This window comes from Otolemur garnettii, unplaced genomic scaffold (genome assembly GCF_000181295.1).
Source record: "Otolemur garnettii isolate 467f Iridium unplaced genomic scaffold, OtoGar3 scaffold00217, whole genome shotgun sequence".
In the NCBI taxonomy this organism is placed as follows: Eukaryota; Metazoa; Chordata; class Mammalia; order Primates; family Galagidae; genus Otolemur; species Otolemur garnettii.
The window spans coordinates 371,146-377,655 of record NW_003852612.1 but is presented as its reverse complement, the minus strand read 5'-3'; the positions used below and the strand labels follow the sequence as shown (position 1 = coordinate 377,655).

The 6,510-nt window shown below is 42.1% G+C and overlaps 1 non-coding gene across 1 annotated transcript; it reads right to left on the bottom strand.

Moving 5' to 3' along the window:
- Positions 1–465: 465 nt before the first annotated feature.
- On the bottom strand, positions 466–571 carry LOC111722136. Its single transcript, XR_002771063.1, has one exon. It is a non-coding gene; the product is annotated as a U6 spliceosomal RNA (small nuclear RNA).
- Positions 572–6,510: the final 5,939 nt, after the last annotated feature.

The window sequence follows — 6,510 nt, the reverse complement described above, 5'->3', positions numbered from 1 at the left end:
TGGGTTGTGTCAGGGTTTTCTTTTTTTTTTAACTATTGCTAATGATTTTGTAATAGATTTCCTACTCCAGAGATTCTTACATACTGGCAAGAATTTGAACTTTATTTCCGAATGCTAGATTTTCAGCTTATATATAAATACATATATATTGGTTGGGGATTCATTGAGGAGACAAAGAACCAGTTTACACTGATTGCATTAGTTAGGTATAGTCCCTCTAATAATTGTCCCACCCCCATAAGGTTGTCACACACTGTGACCTCCACCCCTCCCTCCTTCCCTTTCTCTGCTTTTCTACTCTCCCACTCTCCTCCCTCCTTCATTCTCTCTACTCTTCCTTTTCCTTATCCTCCACAGTGAACTAGGTCATTAATTGTCCTCAAATCAGAATGGAGTATATAGGATTCTTGCTTCTCCATTCTCTTGATGCTTTACTAAGAATAATGCGTTCTACTTCCATCCAGGAAAAATATGGAATACTTTAAGAATTTACATGTCATTCCTGTGCAGGGGCCATGTAATCTTCTCTGCATTATTCCAATTTTAGTATAAGTGCCGCCGAAACAAGCACAGATTTAATAATTTTCATAGATACTGTGTACCACTTTTTAAGAAGTTGTAGCAATTCACATACCACCAGCAATATATGAAATTAGCCCTTTGCCCACCTCCTTGCTAGCAATGTAAATCTTCTTAGTTTTATCCTAATATTTTATCACATTTCAAGTTACTATTTAAATTCCTTTGGAACTTACTTTGAAATGTATAATGTAGAAAGGGGATTTTTTTTTCTGTATGTTGTTCCAGTTAGCTGTCACTGCACGACAAACTACCTGCAAACTTGGGTGACCTTAAACTAATCATTTATCACTATTATCATTATTTATTCTGCTATGTGATTCTGTGGATTAGGAATTGGGACCGAGAATAGCCGTAATGACTTGTTTCAGGTCCTCAATGTCTAGACACTTAGCTGGCATGATGCAAACACTTAAGAGAATGAAACACTGGAGAGCTGGCCTATGCCTTCCTCTCTCTCTCCCTCATTGAAAGCACATATGGTGAGAATAACATGGAGTCTCTCAGGCTAGACCAGACATGACACATCTGGTCTGGTGGGGTTAGGTCCTGCTTGACCTTCACACAAGACCCTCCCCCCACCCCCATTCTCACTGTTTGGTAAATTTAGCTCCCACCCTAAAGATGCCTATCTTGAATAGTTTAGGTGGATTGATTTAGGAGATTAACTTTTGAACTGGCATGTTGTAATAGTCACCGAGTTAGGCTGACTATTATTTGGAATAGGGGTTGGTATGGTCTTTGCTTTGAACTTTTATGCATAAAACTGTCATTTTGGAAATGGAAGAACAGAACAGTCTTGGAGAAGCTACTCTCACTGCTCTCCAGAATCCCAGTCTTTTGATAAAGGTTGGTGTACCTACCCCAGTCTCTGCATATTGGCTGACAGTGACAGGCAGCCAGGCCCTCTTCATCAGGTAACACCATGTTCCTCAGCATGTCAGATGCAGGATTATCAAACCTCCCACAAGGCATGCAGCTCTCCAAAACAAAGAACCTGCTATTTTCTTGAAACCCAGAACTGTAACTGGCCCAGCATCACTTCCAACATATCTATTGGTTGTTCATCTGCCAGGGACATTCAGGAATCACTTGAGGTTTAAAGGAACAAATTCTAAATGACAAAGGAACTGGGGAATGTCGTTTAGGTCTGTTGGGCTCCTCAATAGACAGAGATCCAGAAGGGTGGGGGCTGGGGAACTGGCAAGAGAAAGAAAGCAGAGATTTTACACCTTGTTGAAAACTATAAGTTCCTTTTTTTTATTATTTTGCTATAAAGACTGACCATCCCTACACTGACATGCTATCCACGTGGTGCATAACAGTTGACATGGAATTTGATCGCCTGGCTGAGGTGGTATTTGTCAGGTTTCACCACCTTGCAGTTATCTTTAAAAATCCCTTTCTTTCTCAGATCTCCACCATGACAACCTAAAGGGGTTCCTAGTGGTAAAGCCCATGAAAAGGAGGGCTCCCTCCCACAGACTGCAGCCCCCTGGAGCTTCTCATGTTTGCTTTACTTCACATTCAGCCTCCAGGGATGCCTCAAAACTATCACCTAATGCTCCCTCCAATCTATAGCTCCAGCAGCTTCTGCATCAAACTCATCTCAGCTGTAACTCTGGACTTGCCCAGCTCCCTAGATTTCCAGGTGGTGGCTTGCACTATGACCTTGGTTTTCTGATAAGCCCCTCAAAATTGTTGATCTTCTGTTTTCCAGCTTTTTCTTGTGGTGAGGATGGGAGTGATGATTTCCAAATTCTTTATGTTTTAGAGCTGAAGGCAGAAGTTCTCTTATTTTATTCTTGAATTTCTTAGATTTCTTTCTTGTAATGTATAGAGATTATATACTAAGAAATTAGTTCTTTGTGCTATGTGTTGTGAAAGTGATTGCTTTACTTATTTCTTTTTTCTTTCTTACTGGGATAGATAATGGAAAGGTCAGAGAATTCAGTGCGAAGTGGAAAGGCTTTGCTGGAGTGACTGAACCTGGCGTCTAGTCAGACTTTGTATCCATCAAAGGGAGCTTCAAAAATTCCCTTACTCCTCCCCAGACCTCAGTGGGTTTCCACCTTTCCTCTCTCTACTTGCCTCTAGTCTCTGAGGAAGATGCACCCTCCTCTTTTTGGAGGTCAGTCCACTGCTCTCTCCCTCTTCTGGGCAGTTTCTACCCTTTCTGGGGCCTCCTCCCCAGCTGAGAATTAGATTCCTCCACTTACACCTTCCTGCATCCTGAGAGTTCTCTGTGGCTGCAACCTGATCTTGCTTTTTCTCTTTTTACAGACAAATTAATAGAAGAAAAAGAACAAAAACCAATAACTAAAAGCACTTCCACATTTTGTTCTTATATCGACTCATATACATGTACCATTGCCTGCTTCTTAATCTGTGGCCACTGGGACTCCTACTCCTAGTGCAGCCAAGATATCTTACCATTCACAGAGCTGGCCAGTGTCCTTAAGTGTTCCTCAGTGTCTACCACCACTTCTGCAGACTATACCCTTTTTATCACTCCTTACCCTTTAGAACAAAGGCCTGAAGGACTACATGGGCTGGACCTCCAGAAGTCCCTCCTCTGCAGCATGGAGCTTAGTCTGCAGGTATATTGCCACATGCATCCTGGACGTAGGACTGGAAAAGAAGACAGTGAGAAGAGGTTTTCACACATCTGCAAGAACAGTCCATGCTGACATTGTGAACCATTGTTTCCTTTCTTCAAAGGGCTAATAATTAGAGTGTTAATTTGATTTTGATTTTCCATATAAAGAAACAGGGAAAAACATTGTTTCTTCTGAGAACTTCTTTCAACATCCCAGAACCCAGGAGAAGATTCTTGGGAAGATTGATGTGAGGCATTTATATGTGGGGTTTGGAAAGGCATTATTTCCCTTCATAAATTCATGTTTGTTGCCCATGTTCTCAGCAGGCAGGGGTTGCTTACTGCCCCAGTGAGGAGCCTCTCAACAAGACATGGAGGAATTTGCATGTGTAAGTTGTCCTGGAAGGTGAAAAAGTGATGCACCAGCTAGTGCCAGCCATTTCCAAGATAAGGGGAACATGTTATGATTGCCAAGATAGTGAGTTTCAGCTGCCATGTGTCTGGAACTACAGGGCAACAAGTCAACTCACAACCGGCCCGTTCTAAATTCTAAGGAGACCGATGGAATGGACGCTGCTTAACCAAGAGTAGAAGGAAAGATGTAATGCCTGCTCTCTGATGAACCAGAGTGTGGGGATAGGGAGGCCCTGTGCATTCTGTACGCTGAGCAAGGACAAAGGTGTTCCAGCCTGAATCTCTCTGGGTGGGTTGGGATCTGATGACCTCAATGGAGGCAGTTGACAGCTGTGATATGGAGACTTCACAATTTAAAATTCAGCTTTTATGAATTGAGGTTCCCAAATGAATGCGAGTTTGCAGGAGGCACTATCTGGCTCAATAAAATTGGCAAGTCCTCATTTTGCCTTTATTTATTGCCCAGATGGTTTCCCTTGCACGGCCTTTGTAGCTGCTGCACTGATGGCTCTGTCTAGAGCTCCCCATGGGGGGCCTTTGGATGTATCACAGCCAGTCGTGAAGGAGCAAAGAAAGGAAGCCTTGGGTAATCCAGCTTTCTTCTATGCAATCTACAGTCCATTTGGAATCTACAGAGATGGGAAAGTGTCACCCCTGAACTTTGGGAATGGCTCTGAGGTCTTTCCTGATAATAAGGGAGCATCTTTATTATGGGATCTTGGATCTCTGGGTCCTTCCTGAATCACTTGGTTTGAATGGCAACTTGTCTGCTGCATGGGATGCAGATCCACCCCTGATTTGCCAGTTTAAAGAGCCTGAGTGTGTGACCTTGAACATGGGTATATGACCTTGTCCAGAGCACATGGGCTGGAGCAATGTGAACAGGCCCAGATAGGCTCCTCTCCCACCTCGGGGTCAGACGTGTCCTGGGGCAACTGGCAGGTCCCACCTCTAAGCAGAATCATACCCCATCGACAGTATGCCACTGCCAGCGGGGGGTAGGCTTGGTTTAGTTTCCAGGAAGCAAAGAGAATCAATAGGAAAGCAGTCATTCCAGAGGAGACTACAAGGGCTGGGAGCATGAGGGTGTGGGGCAGTCAGTGTGTCGTGCCAGGGCTTTCTTAAACACCAAACCTTGCAAAAGGGATGCTGGAGGGATAACGTAACCTGCTTGTCAAGAAAAACCACATATATCTTTTTAAAAAGGCATCTATTTAAGATACGGCTCACATATTATAAAATTCATTCATTTAAAATATACTGGGTTTTTGTTTATTCAGAGTTGTGTGATCATCAGCACAGTCAATTTTAGAAGATTTTAATCACGCCAAAAAGAAACCCTTCAGCTAAATTCCCTGCACCCTTCAACCAAATTCCCTCATCTCACAGTTACAGGAATCCATAAACCTGCTGTCCATTTCTATAGATTCACCCATGCTGGATGTGCCCCATAAATTAAACCATATAATATATAGGCTTTTGTGTCTGGCTTCTTTCACTCCACATGATGTGTTTGAAGGTTCATCTATACTGTAGCATGAATCAGTCTTTCATTTCTTTTCATGGCTGAGTAATATTGCATTGTGTGGCTGCACCACATACTGTCTATCCATTCATGGTGGATGCACAAGTAAGTTGTTGCCACCTTTTTACTTTTATGAATATTGTTGCCATTAACATTCATGTACAAGGATGTTTCTTGTGGACCTATGTTGTCAGTTCTCTCATGTATATACATGGACCTGGAACTGCTGGGTCATATGACAACTAGATGTTTAACTTTTGGAGGAACTGCCAGACTTTTCTAAAGCAGCTGCACCATTTTACGTTCCTGTCAGCAGTGTTTGAAGGTTCCATTTCTTGCCAGCACTGTCATTATCTATCCTTTCGGTTATGTTGTCCTAAGGATGTAAAGTTGGATCTTATTCTGGTTTTCGTTTGCATTTTTCCCTGATGGTCAGTAATGCTGAGCATCCTTCAACATGCTTATTGGACATTTGTGTATCTTCTTTGGAAAGCAGATCTATATTCACATCCTCTGCACATTTTCAAATTGGGTTATTTATGCTTTTATTATTATACATTATTCTTTATATTGTAGATATAAGTCCCTTGTGAAGGTAAATGTTTTGCAAGTTTTTTCCTGTTCTGTGGAGGGATTTTTCATGTTCTCAATTGTGTCCTTTGACTCACAGAAGTTTTTAATTTTAATGAATCATAGTTCAGCTACTTTCTTTGGTTGCTTGTGCTTTTGGTGACATATCAAAGACTCTTTCACGAAATGCAAGTTCATGAAGATTTATGCATACCTTTTCTTCTAAGGGTTCAATGATTTTAGCTACTATGTTTACATTTTGGTGCATTTTGATTAAAAAACCCCAGATATGTTTTACAACAGTGAGATATTTGCAAGGAATGTCTCGGATAACTTGTTTACTGATAAATTGGTGATTTTTAACAGATTCGTTTTGCAAAATTGCATTTCTGCTTGCTCATTTATTTGCACACACAATAATAATGGCAACACAACCATAAAAGTCACCATATAGCATGTGAAGTAGTATATTAATGTGACAAAACAACAACTGGAAACATCACATGCGCTTCTCAGCGTGTTCCAGTTTTCTTGAGACCTCCAGGCCACCCTCCCACCGTGCACCTTAACGCTCCAAGAGAGCTGCCAGATTTCCCACTGACAGTGTCATAACATATGGCAGGGAAAATGTGAACCAAGAGATAAATTGTCTCCAAATCTTAGGGGAACCCAGACCCAAAGAGGGTGGCCTGAGCCCAGCTTTCCATCTGCAGCCTTCTGAGAACAGCAGTTTTTAAGAAGCTTCTGAGGGGAAACAATAGAATTGGTGGGTGGCAGCCAGGAAGTGCAGGGCCAAGCCTGCCCCCAAACCCAAAGTTCCTCT